Source organism: Symsagittifera roscoffensis, chromosome 1, assembly GCF_963678635.1.
Source record: "Symsagittifera roscoffensis chromosome 1, txSymRosc1.1, whole genome shotgun sequence".
In the NCBI taxonomy this organism is placed as follows: domain Eukaryota; kingdom Metazoa; phylum Xenacoelomorpha; order Acoela; family Convolutidae; genus Symsagittifera; species Symsagittifera roscoffensis.
In genome coordinates, this window is record NC_087062.1 from 51,990,141 (window position 1) to 52,003,180 (window position 13,040).

A 13,040-nucleotide genomic window follows, 5' to 3' on the forward strand; every position below is an offset into this window, starting at 1 on the left:
AAATATTTTTCCAAGGATCAGTTTTTGGTACCAATTAAGCCGCCAGAAGGTTTCAACTTAAAAGTCGTAATGAAAGTTATTATGATTCATATAATTAACCAGGAGCAATAATAAGGACCCCGCAAGTTGGAAATAAAAAAAATTATGTATCGTGATCCTTGTTGTTAAGCTAAGCTTAGCAAGATCCTAAGTAGGGAGTCTTCTAATTTTTGGGTGAAAAATTTGGTTCGTTTTTACAAAATACTGGGATGAGGATCCTCCAAAAAATTGGGGAACCCTTTCCTGGGGTTTTGCTTTACGTGTGGAATCCCTCCCGTTAAGAAGGACCCCCCTTAGGACCCGGGACACGATAAAAGACTACTGAAAAAAAATTTTAGATGGATTAGGAATAGCACGTTCTCATATTTGCTCCACGGTCGCTTATAATTTTATTAACAATAGCCACCAATAAAACATCTTGAATTTCTTTCAAAATGCCAATGCTACGCAGCAAAAATTCGACCAACAAAATGATACTATTTCAATTTTCCAGATTTGAATCTCCGACCTGTTGATCAGGAGTCTCACGCCCTCGCATAAGCGCCACGGTCACGTGGAACTAAACAAGTGGCCCAGCTAATGCTGGATCTACGTGTTTAAGTATTTTAATTTATATATTGTACTGATACAGAAATGCGTATTTTTCAAGAATGAACTTTAGCAAACTCTTAGTAACTTTTCTGCATAGTTAGGAAACTAGCTGCTTATTTAAAAGAGAAAAAGACTAATTGCTCGTTCGATTGAAATCTTTATCTCAGATTTGGCTGGGTAGCTTTCAAAAATGACCAAAAACTCAAAACCTTGGATTTCTAAATCCATGATTTATTTTTTTCCTACTAAAGCATGGGAAGAGCCTTTGATGGGGAAAGATCAAAGTTCACGCCCTTATTTTTAAACTGAACCCTTAGTCTCAGAGTTCGCTAGTAGTTTTTGAGAAGACTGATTAAAAATTCTAAAATCAAATGATGAAAATTTTAAAAAAAAATTGAATTTTTCCCATGTCCATATCAGCTTTTATTCAGATAAATAGGCATTTTGAGCAAGGAAAATTGAAGCAAAATCTTACATTGAACAAAATTCCAATTTAACTGATCAGTTGTTGAGAAAACTCAAAAATTTTATGAATAAACAAAAAGTCAAAATAACAAAAAGGGCTTGTTTGAATATGTTTTTTCTAAGGAACTAAAAAAACAGCCACTGAAAAAAGAGGAGATCCTCATTTTTGTTCCTTCGATTACAACCCTCATTGTGTATATAATATCTAAGAAAATGAAAAAAAAATCACAACAAATAGGTCAAAAACCCTTTAATGAAAACTTCGAAGGTCGTAGAATGTGTATGAGGTAAAATGAAAAAAGACTAGCGGTTTACGCAAGCACGTAGAAGAGCAGCCGTTTGTTCCATTGTTACTTTTTTTAAATTTGCTACAGTAGATTTTGAGAATAATTGAAAAATTTGCGAAAATCGCAAAAATTTTCCAAAGCTTTTCAAAACAAAATATAACGCATACATTTTCATTATACCTGTTTTTTTTTTCAAACAGGGCCTAATACTAGCCAAAATAAAAGCAGCAACCTTTATTTTTAAATTGCCTATGCTTAAATAGGCTTAAATATGATAAATTGGAAGTATGCTAAAATTGCAACCAAATGAACAATTAGCGACTTGAGTTAGAAAAAACTCTTGAAAAAAAATAATTTGTTTTGCTTGTGTGATAAAGAACGCTTCTTTCACAGCGCAACAAAGTTTTAGAAGAACGAATTCTCCAAAAATGTGTCATTTTTACTGTATAAAATTTGAATTTGCCTTGAAAAACTTATTCATGCTTCGATTGAATAGTTTAAACTAGGCTTCACTCAGCACACTTGATACCTCCGGGATAGTGGTTTACCCTCCTTTGTTGAAGATCAACCTTATTAAAGGGAACAGAAAAAATACGCAGAGGCAAAGCTGATCTTCGCATCGCTTGCGATAAAACGCAAGCATAGCATTGCAAACTAGGAAAAAGTCGGAAACAGCTATGTATCAACGACTCAACTGTCGTCTACCAACTTATTGCCGCGTAAGTGGCAGCTCAAAATTGGTCAAAAACTGGTCATACAATTTCCTAAAGTTTATCAAGAAAAACTGCTAGTCATACAATTCCTACGCTATGTTAAATATATAAAACCTTTTTTTTGGTAAAACAAAAAGTTTTCAGATAGCCCAAAAATATTCTTGGTACTTTTCTAATTCAAAAGCAAAATAAAAGTTTTAAAACTTGATTTCTTGAATTCAAGAATATTGGTACTGGTTGGTATCAGATAATATTACAAAATCACACAGAGCTTACGACCGGCAAAAAAAACAGAAGAAAGAAGTTCTCAGCGCCATTTGTGGTAAGCTGAGTGATTTTTTGATTTTATTGATTGAGAGCTGTACTTTTCTGCTTCATGTCATAATCTCATTAGGTCCTATGGTCGACTCAACATAGGAACAGACATTCGATTTGGTCAAAACGTCAGTTGGGTTTTTCTTAATCCGGCCCAAAATTATCAAACAAATCATTGGGCCTGTTTTAAAAGAACGCTGAAATTTTTTTCATTACTGTTAGTCTGTAGCAATCGAATTTGAGCATTATTATCAAGTTTCCGGGCAAAACAGATCCGTTTTGAAGCCGTATAACGAAAAAAACCTATTTCTCTCGTTTTTCAATTTCTTCAAATATTACTTTTCAATCTTTTAACTAAATTCGTTTTTGAATAATTTTTGCTTCAGCAAAATTCAAATTAGATTTCCATTCAATTCTGATGCAGTGATGTGTTGAGTGGTTTTGACTATTGGCACTAAGAAAATTGACCTTACCCAAGTTTGTTGTGTTTTTTTTTTTTCCACAAGACTTTGGATCAATTTTTTTCCGCACAAAATTTGAATCTGGAAATGTTTTTGTTTTTCACTAATTCTTCTCGCCTTTAAAGTTTCAGTTGAAAATGTTTGTTGTTTTTATCTCAGTTTTTTTTCTTGGTTAATTTTTTTGCTCCTTTAACCGAAAGTTTTTCTAAGCTTATTGTGAATGTTTTGAGTCTGATTTTTAGTTGTAAAATTTGAAACTGTATTTGAACGTATTGATTTTCCAAGCAAAAAAGTGCGATTAGTAAACAACAAAAAAGAACCTAAGTTTTCATTTGGTAGCTTAATTTGGAATCAATTCAAAGAGTTCGTATTTGGCCACGACTTCTTCTTTCTGCCAAAATGAACCTCCCAATACAAAAAAAATGACAAATTGCGAATAGGATGGGTATTCAAAATGCTAACATGCTCAAAATATGTCTGTTGGAGTTTCCAACAAAGAAATGACTGCAGCAGTTCAGAGTGCAACGTGTTGAAAATGGAAATCTTGAAGTCGGATAGCATCCTGTGAACGAAGCTGTTTACGGAAAAAATTCTAGTGCTCGATTGCAATACATTATTTATCGCAAAGGTGATAAAGCCCTATAACCGAACTCAAGATCGAACACAGAGGCGAAGATGCGCTTCTCAAGCACAAGCAAGGATAATGCAAAAAATTACTCTAAACACGCAAGACAAAGTGAAATAAGTCAAAAGGAAAAGTCCACTTGAGGTTTTTTTTTTGCTGAGATTGGGAGTATCACGTTCTCATATCTGCTCCACGATCGCTTATAATTTTACTAACACTAGCTACCAATAAAGCAGATAGAGTTTCTATCAAATTACCAATGGTATGTAGCAAAACGTCGACCAAAAAAATTTTTTCAATGTGCCTCTGGGCCACGGTTGCTTGGAAGCAAACTAGGGGCCCAGCAAGTGATGAATGCATCTGTTTTAAAATTTTAATCATATTGTACTGATACGGAAATGCTTATTTTTAAAAATTTCAGAAAATGGACTTAACGCAAAACCCTAATAATTTCTCTGCTTAAGTAGGGCATTGGCAGTTTATTTAAAGAAGGAAACTATTTGTATCTCTTTTAAGATAATTTTTTTCTCTCAGTCTTTGCTGGGTAGTTTTTGAAACACGTGAAAAACAATCCAAAAAATGATCAAAATTTCGAAACTTGGCTTTTCCCAAATCCATAAAATTTTCTCTACTAAAGCATAAGAATAGCTTACTATGCGGGGAAACTTTTCACGCCCTAATTTTAAGAATGACTTTTTTTTAGTATCGTACTTGTCTAGTAGTTTGTAGTTTTCGAGAAAACTGATGAAAAATCTATAAAAAAACGGTAAACGTTTTTAAAAATGAATTTTTCCGATGTCCATATCAACTTTTCTTGAGATAAATAGGCAGATTGAGCAAGAAAAATCTAAACAACATAATACTATTACATAAAGAGGCCATATTTTTGTCAAAACGCGCGCGTAGCCGCTTGCGCATAGAAGATTGGCATAAATTATTATTTTTGGTTAAATTCTTAATCTCCGATTTAGCTGAGTAGTTTTTGAGAAAAGTCAAAAAATCTTTAAAAGTTAATAAGATGTCAACATAACAAAAATGGCTTGTTTGTGGCAATAACTTTTTTCTACGGAATTAAAAGGAGGAGATCCCCATATTGTTTTTTTTATTAAAACCCTCATTGTGTATATAATATCTGAGAAATTCAAAAAATATATATCACAACAAATTGGTGAAAAATCCTTCTATTGAAAACTTCGAAGGCCGTAGAATGTGGGGTAAAATGAAAAAAGACTAGCGAGTTATGCAAGCACGTAGAAGAGCAGCCGTTTGTTCCATTGTTACATTTTTTAAATTGCTCCTGTAGATTTTGAGAAAATTGAAAATTTTGAGAATAGCGCAAAAATTTTCCAAAAATTTGCAAAAAAAAACAACATAACCCATAAATTTTCTTTAAATCTACTTTTTTTTCAAACAAGGTCTAACACTAGCCAAAAATAAAGCAGCAACATATGCTTTTAATTTGCTTGTGCTTAAATAGACTTAAATAAGACTAAGTTGAAATATACCAAAAAAGCCACAAAATGAACCTTTTTAGTTGCGACTTGGGTTGGAAAAAAAAATTGTTCATGATAATGCATTACGTTTTGCTTGTGTAAACACAAAATTGAGAAACGGCCCAAAATGCAACATTGTAAAAATGCTAATTGAGCTCCTGCTTTAGTTAAAAACGCGGAGATTTTTTCATTACTATTAGTTTCTACCAATCCAATCGAGCATTATGATCTTTTTTTTCTAAACAAAAAATATCCTTTTTAGACCGTATAACGAAACAAAGACCTAATTCTCTGGTTTTTCAATCTGTTCAAAAATTCTTTTTGTTCTTTAACTAAATTCCTTTTTTGAATAATTTCTGACTCATCAATTTTCACAATTAGATTGCCATTCAATTCTGCTGATGACGCTTTATCAAACCAATTTTGAAGCAGTTTTTTTTGTGAGTGATTTTAGCTATTGATACCAAGAAAATTGACCTCAAGCGAGTTTTTTTGTGTTTTTTTTTATCTCAAGTAGATGTATTTACGATGACCTGGGATCGATATGTACATTGCGGGTAATAATTGCAATCTGCAAACTTCTCTCTAGAAATCAAATATACTTGGCTCGAAGAAAATCAAAAATCAGCAAGTTATCCCAACAATGTTCGATAGGCCGTTTGAAAATTTGGGCTCCAACCTTTTCATCAATTGCATGGCCAATTTATTTGGACGACTGTCACTGTCCGCCGAAGTTCACGAAAAGGCTGGGATTTCAATTTACTTGCTTGAAGACGCGTGCGATCCATGATGAATCATTAAGAAGATGTATTGCGGTTAAAAAGATCGAAATCCAGTTCTAATGGTTCATAAGCGAATTACTTGGAAATATTTTTGTTTTTTTTTGTTGTTATTGATGTAGCTACACTGGTTGATTGCTGTTCCCAAACTCTGATTGAGTTGGAGAGATCGGTCAATTCGGTTTGAGAGATAGAGAAAGAGAGTTAGGGAATTTTCTTGCGTAGTAATGTATAATCTTTCACTTCAGGCTCCCAAGGGTCTCTTCTGGCAAAACCAAAGTAGATGGGGAACCACTTTTTCCGGCGATAAGCGTCTCTGAGCTGTTATCGGTCCTTCCCTTCTGTATAGCACTCTCAACAGGGAGGTTTGGTTGTTGTTAATGATGCCCATTCGAGAGAGCAAGTTTTCCGTCGTGCGAGGTACCGAGTGAAACTCCATGCCTGGCTCAAGCGGTTCAAAAAACTCAACCTTCTACTTATAAAACCAATTACGTCAAATTTTGCAGAGAAAGTCAAAGAATAATTACAGATTCCACCTTTTACAAAATCACGAATTGTCACCAGTTGGTAGTTCTCTTGGATGATTCAGAAGAGCGTCTAGTAAAAATGTTTCTTTTTTATCTGAGAAAAACATTTATTTAGTTAGTGTTCTGTGCGGTTTCAATTATGCAGTTGAGTGTTTGTAAAAGTGATCACTTCTAGACCGTTAAGATAACAGGAACAGTGAACTTGAAGAAACCATGAAGTTTTCAACGAGAAAAAATGGATGGTTCGTTTGATTTAGTTAGTGTTCTGTGCGCTTTCAATTATACAGTTGAGTGTTTGTAAAAGAGATCACTTCTAGACCTGTTTTTAACCGAAGTGTTATATGATTTCAATGTTCTGCTGGAAAAAACAATACGACAAAGCTAACAGGAACAGTGAACTTGAAGAAACCATGAAGTTTTTCAACGAGTAAAAATGGATGGTTCGTTTTATTTAGTTAGTGTTCTGTGCGCTTTGAATTATACAGTTGAGTGTTTGTAAAAGAGATCACTTCTAGACCTGTTTTTAATCGAATTGTTATATGATTTCAATGTTCTGCTGGAAAAAAAACAATACGACAAAGCTAACAGGAACAGTGAACTTGAAGAAACCATGAAGTTTTTCAACGAAAAAAATGGATGGTTCGTTTTATTTAGTTAGTGTTCTGTGCGCTTTCAATTATACAGTTGAGTGTTTGTAAAAGAGATCACTTCTAGACCTGTTTTTAACCGAAGTGTTATATGATTTCAATGTTCTATTGGAAAAAAACAAAACGACAAAGCTAACAGGAACAGTGAACTTGAAGAAACCATGAAGTTTTTCAACGAGAAAAAATGGATGGTTCGTTTTGGTGATACTTTTTGGTTGAAAATGGTGAGCTTTGTATTCGACTGTCGTTCAGTTTTATCTTCTTTTTTTCAATTTTTTCCACAGAAAATCAATTACTACGGTTAATCATAGGGCAGGGTGGAGTTACATATCATACCAAAGCTCTTTAAGACGTGATTCGAACTACATTAAAATTTGTTTTCTCAATGTCGAGAAAAATCTATTTTAAATTTTTGCCTTTTAGAGTGAATTCGAGCAAATAAAGGTGAGCGAGCAGGCTTACAAAAGCTTATTTATTCTCAATTTAAGCCGCCAAAGTTTAGTTTTAGTCGAATAAACTTGTTTTTCGGATTGTTTTGGAATGAAAAATTTCTGAAAAAAACGTGCAAAAAATTAATTTTCAAAATTTGACTTTCTTGTCTTTTTTCTACAAAAACTGTAGACCAATTTGCTTTTTTATTATGACAGTCAAGTATGCTCAAGTTTTAGTTTCTCGTTTAGGTCCTTTCATTACATTACGCAAGAACTTTGTGAGCGGGCGCTAATGCAGGGGAGCTTCTCACCACCGGTTATATCCATCGAACTCACTATATCAGATTTTAGCCGATAGTGTTCAAGAAAAAGATTCCTTAAGGGCAAGGAGCTGTTCAAAATCAATCTTTTAATTGAAATCAAAACCTCAAAATTGAGTGGGGTAGTTTTCGAGAAACTAAAAAAAATCAACAATATGGTTCAAGTATTCCCCCACAAACTTTTTCGCAGGCTGTAGAAAGACGGGTCAAGTAAAAAGGAGAGTGATCAAGCACACAGGAGAATAGGCGCCCTTTCAATTGATACCCCTCAAAACTTAGTGGAAATTTCTGAGAAAAACTAAGCTTTTCCAATAGATTTGGAAACAATTTTCCATTAGGAAAAAAATTCAAACGAAGTAATTGGTAAACATCAGCCAAATTGAAAAGTGCGGAGGGGAATGTTAAAGTTGTAATTCCCTTGAAACGACCCAAAACAAATCATTAAGCCGGTACAAATAGGAAGAAACAATTTGGTTCGAGATTTTTTTAGCGAAACAAAAAAATGAAGAAGGAAGTACGAAGTCAAGGTAAGTAAATTTATAAATTGTAAGAAAAACGATACCAAGCTGTGGCAACGCAGCTAAGCCGATAACAGATGAGCAGACAAATAGTTGGCCGACAATTCTATTTGAAACAAAGATTCTCCGTTTGAAAAAAAAAAACAAACAGGTCCTGGTCAGATGCGAACCCAGGATCTTAGCCTCTCCAGGTAAATTCGTTACCTCCAGGCTAAGTTGACCGGGAACGCATAGAAGTTAAAAATCATTATGAAGCAAGATACAAGTGATTCTGCTTAACAAGTTTTAACCCGAAAAAATTCTTTCCAGTTTGATAACGCTTGCTAATTGCAAGCGTAAATACTATGGTCGGAACATTCTGAGCAACATAGTAACCAGCTATCCTTGTTGCTATTTAGCTCAGCTTAGAGCGAAGTAGGGTTGAATTGGATCATGTCATCCGGTTAAGACATTTTATGCTACAAAGGCTATTATAAATAATTTTACATCTTTCAAGCATCTAGTAAATGTTTTTGCATTCTATGTACCCCCTATTGGAGGACATTTACATGAGAGCAAATGATTAACTTTGGGTGGTAGCTGTACGCGGTTGTAATTATACAGTTCAGTGTTTGTAAAAGTGATCACTTCTAGACCTCTTTTCAAACAAGGGATTATTTGATTCAAGGTTCTGCTGCAAAAAGCATTACACCAAAATAACAAGAACAGTGAACTTGAAGAAACCATGAAAGTTTCAAAGAGAAAAAATGGATGCTTGGTTTTGGAGATGGTTTTTGGTTGAAAATGGTGAATTTTGTATTCGACTGTCATTTAGTTTTTATTTCTTTTTTCAATTTTTCCACGGAAAATCACTTACTAAGATTAATCATAGGACAAGGTGGAGTGACAAATCATATCAAAATTCTTTAAGACGTGATTTGAAGTACATTCAAAAAGTTTTTCTCACTGTCGAGAAAAATTTCTTTGGAATTTATGAATTCGGGCAAATAAAGGTGAGCGAGCAAGCTTACAAAAGCTTATTTATGCTCAATTCAAGCCGCGAAAGTTTAATTTTAGTCGATTAAAGTTGTTTTTTGGATTGTTTTGGAATGAAAAACTTCACAGAAAAAATGCAAAAAATTGATTTTCAAAGTTTGACTTCCCAGTCTTTTTTCTACAAAAACTGTATTTTACTATGACCAATTTGCTATTTTACTATGACTGTCAATTATGCTCAAGTTTTAGTTTCTCGTTTAGATCCTTTCATTACATTACGCAAAAATTTTGTGAGTGTCCGCTAATGCAGGGGAGCTTCTCACCACCGGTTATCTCCATTGAACTCACTATATCAGATTTTAGACGATAGTGTTCAAGAAAAAGCTTCCTTAAGGGCAAGGAGCTATTCATAATTATTTTTTAAATTGAAATCAAAACCTCAAACTTGAGTGGGGTATTGTCGAGCAAACTAACAAAAAATCAACAATATGGTTCAAGTCTTCCCCCACAAACTTTTTCACAGGCTGCAGAAAGACGGGTCAAGTAAAAATGGGAGTGGACAAGCACACAGGGGAGTAGGCGCTCTTTCAATTGATATCGCTTGAAATTCAGTAGAAGTTTCTGAGAAAAACTAAACTTTTCCAATAGATTTGGATATAATTTTCTATAGAAAAAAAATCAATCGAAGCAATTGGTAAACATCAACCAAATTGAAAAAAGCGAAGGGCAATGTTAAAAATTTAATTCCCTTGAAACGACCCAAATTAAAACATTAATCCGGTAAAAATAGGCCGAAACACTTTGGTTTGAGATTTTTTTAGCGAAACAAAAAAATTGAAGAAGGAAGTACGAAGTCAAGGTAAGTAAAATTACAAATTGAAAGAAAAACGATACCAAGCTGTGGCAACTAAGACGACAACAGATAAGCAGACAAATAATTGGCCGATAATTCTATTTGAAACAAAGATTCTCCGTTTGAAAAAAAACAAGCAGGTCATGATCAGATGCGAACCCAGGGCCTTAGCATCCCCAGGTAAATTCGTTACCTCCAGGCTAAGTTGAACGGGAACGCATAGAAGTTTGAATTCATTATGAAACAAGATACAAGTGATTCTGCATAACAATTGTTAACCCGAAAAAATTATTTCCAGTTTGATAACGCTTGCTAATCACAAGCGTAAATACTATGGTCGGAACTTTCTGAGCAACACAATAACCGGCTATCCTTGTTGTTATTTAGCTTAGTTTAGAGCGAAATAGGGTTGAACTGGATCATGTCATCCGGTTAAATCATTTTATGGTAAAAAAGCTGTTAAAAGTAATTTTACATCTTACAAGCATCTAGTAAAATGTTTTTGCACTCTATGTACCCCATATTGGAGGACATTTACATGAGAGCAAATAATTAACTTTGGGTGGTAGCTGTACGCGGTTGTAATTATACAGTTCAGTGTTTGTAAAAGTGATCACTTCTAGACCTCTTTTCAAACAAGGGATTATTTGATTTCAAGGTTCTGCTGGAAAAAACATTACACCAAAATAACAAGAACAGTGAACTTGAAGAAACCATGAAATTTTCAACGAGAAAAAATGAATGGTTGGTTTTGGAGATGGTTTTTGGTTGAAACTGGTGAATTTTGTATTCGACTGTCATTTAGTTTTATCTTCTTTTTTCTATTTTTTTTCCACGGAAAATCACTTACTAAGATTAAGCATAGGACAAGGTGGAGTGACAAATCATATCAAAATTCTTTAAGACGTGATTTGAAGTACATTCAAAAAGTTTTTCTCACTGTCGAGAAAAATTTCTTTGGAATTTATGATTTTTAGTGTGAATTCGGGCAAATAAAGGTGAGCGAGCAAGCTTACAAAAGCTTATTTATGCTCAATTCAAGCCGCGAAATTTTAATTTTAGTCGATTAAAGTTGTTTTTTGGATTGTTTTGGAATGAAAAACTTCACAGAAAAAATGCAAAAAATTGATTTTCAAAGTTTGACTTTCCAGTCTTTTTTCTACAAAAACTGTTTTTTACTATGACCAATTTGCTATTTTACTATGACTGTGAATTATGCTCAAGTTTTAGTTTCTCGTTTAGATCCTTTCATTACATTACGCAAAAATTTTGTGAGTGTCCGCTAATGCAGGGGAGCTTCTCACCACCGGTTATCTCCATTGAACTGACTATATCAGATTTTAGACGATAGTGTTCAAGAAAAAGCTTCCTTAAGGGCAAGGAGCTATTCATAATTATTTTTTAAATTGAAATCAAAACCTCAAACTTGAGTGGGGTAGTTGTCGAGCAAACTAACAAAAAATTAACAATATGGTTCAAGTCTTCCCCCACAAACTTTTTCACAGGCTGCAGAAAGACCGGTCAAGTAAAAATGAGAGTGGACAAGCACACAGGGGAGTAGGCGCTCTTTCAATTGATATCGCTTGAAATTCAGTAGAAGTTTCTGAGAAAAACTAAACTTTTCCAATAGATTTGGATATAATTTTCTATAGTAAAAAAAATCAATCGAAGCAATTGGTAAACATCAACCAAATTGAAAAAAGCGAAGGGCAATGTTAAAAATTTAATTCCCATGAAACGACCCAAAGTAAAACATTAATCCGGTAAAAATAGGCCGAAACAATTTGGTTTGAGATTTTTTTAGCGAAACAAAAAAATTGAAGAAGGAAGTACGAAGTCAAAGTAAGTAAAATTACAAATTGAAAGAAAAACGATACCAAGCTGTGGCAACTAAGACGACAACAGATAAGCAGACAAATAATTGGCCGATAATTCTATTTGAACGAAGATTCTCCGTTTGAAAAAAAAACAAGCAGGTCATGATCAGATGCGAACCCAGGGCCTTAGCATCCCGAGGTAAATTCGTTACCTCCAGGCTAAGTTGAACGGGAACGCATAGAAGTTTGAATTCATTATGAAACAAGATAAAAGTGATTCTGCTTAACAAGTTGCTAACCCGAAAAAATTATTTCCAGTTTGATAACGCTTGCTAATCGCAAGCGTAAATACTATGGTCGGAACTTTCTGAGCAACACAATAACCGGCTATCCTTGTTGTTATTTAGCTTAGTTTAGAGCGAAATAGGGTTGAACTGGATCATGTCATCCGGTTAAATCATTTTATGTTAAAAAAGCTGTTAAAAGTAATTTTACATCTTACAAGCATCTAGTAAAATGTTTTTGCACTCTATGTACCCCCTATTGGAGGACATTTACATGAGAGCAAATAATTAACTTTGGGTGGTAGCTGTACGCGGTTGTAATTATACAGTTCAGTGTTTGTAAAAGTGATCACTTCTAGACCTCTTTTCAAACAAGGGATTATTTGATTTCAAGGTTCTGCTGGAAAAAACATTACACCAAAATAACAAGAACAGTGAACTTGAAGAAACCATGAAATTTTCAACGAGAAAAAATGAATGGTAGGTTTTGGAGATGGTTTTTGGTTGAAACTGGTGAATTTTGTATTCGACTGTCATTTAGTTTTATCTTCTTTTTTCAATTTTTTTTCTACGTAAAATCACTTACTAAGATTAAGCATAGGACAAGGTGGAGTGACAAATTATATCAAAATTCTTAAAGACGTGATTTGAAGTACATTCAAAAAGTTTTTCTCAGTGTCGAGAAAAATCTCTTTGGAATTTATGATTTTTAGTGTGATTTCGAGCAAATAAAGGCGAGCGAGCAGGCTTACAAAGTTCAATTTAAACTCAATTCAAGCCGGAAATTTTTTTTAGACAAGTAAAATTGTTTTTTTTTTGTATTTTTTTGAAATGAAAAACTTCAGAAAGCAAAAAAAATTGATTTTCGAAATTTGACTTTCTATTTTTTTCCTGCAAAAA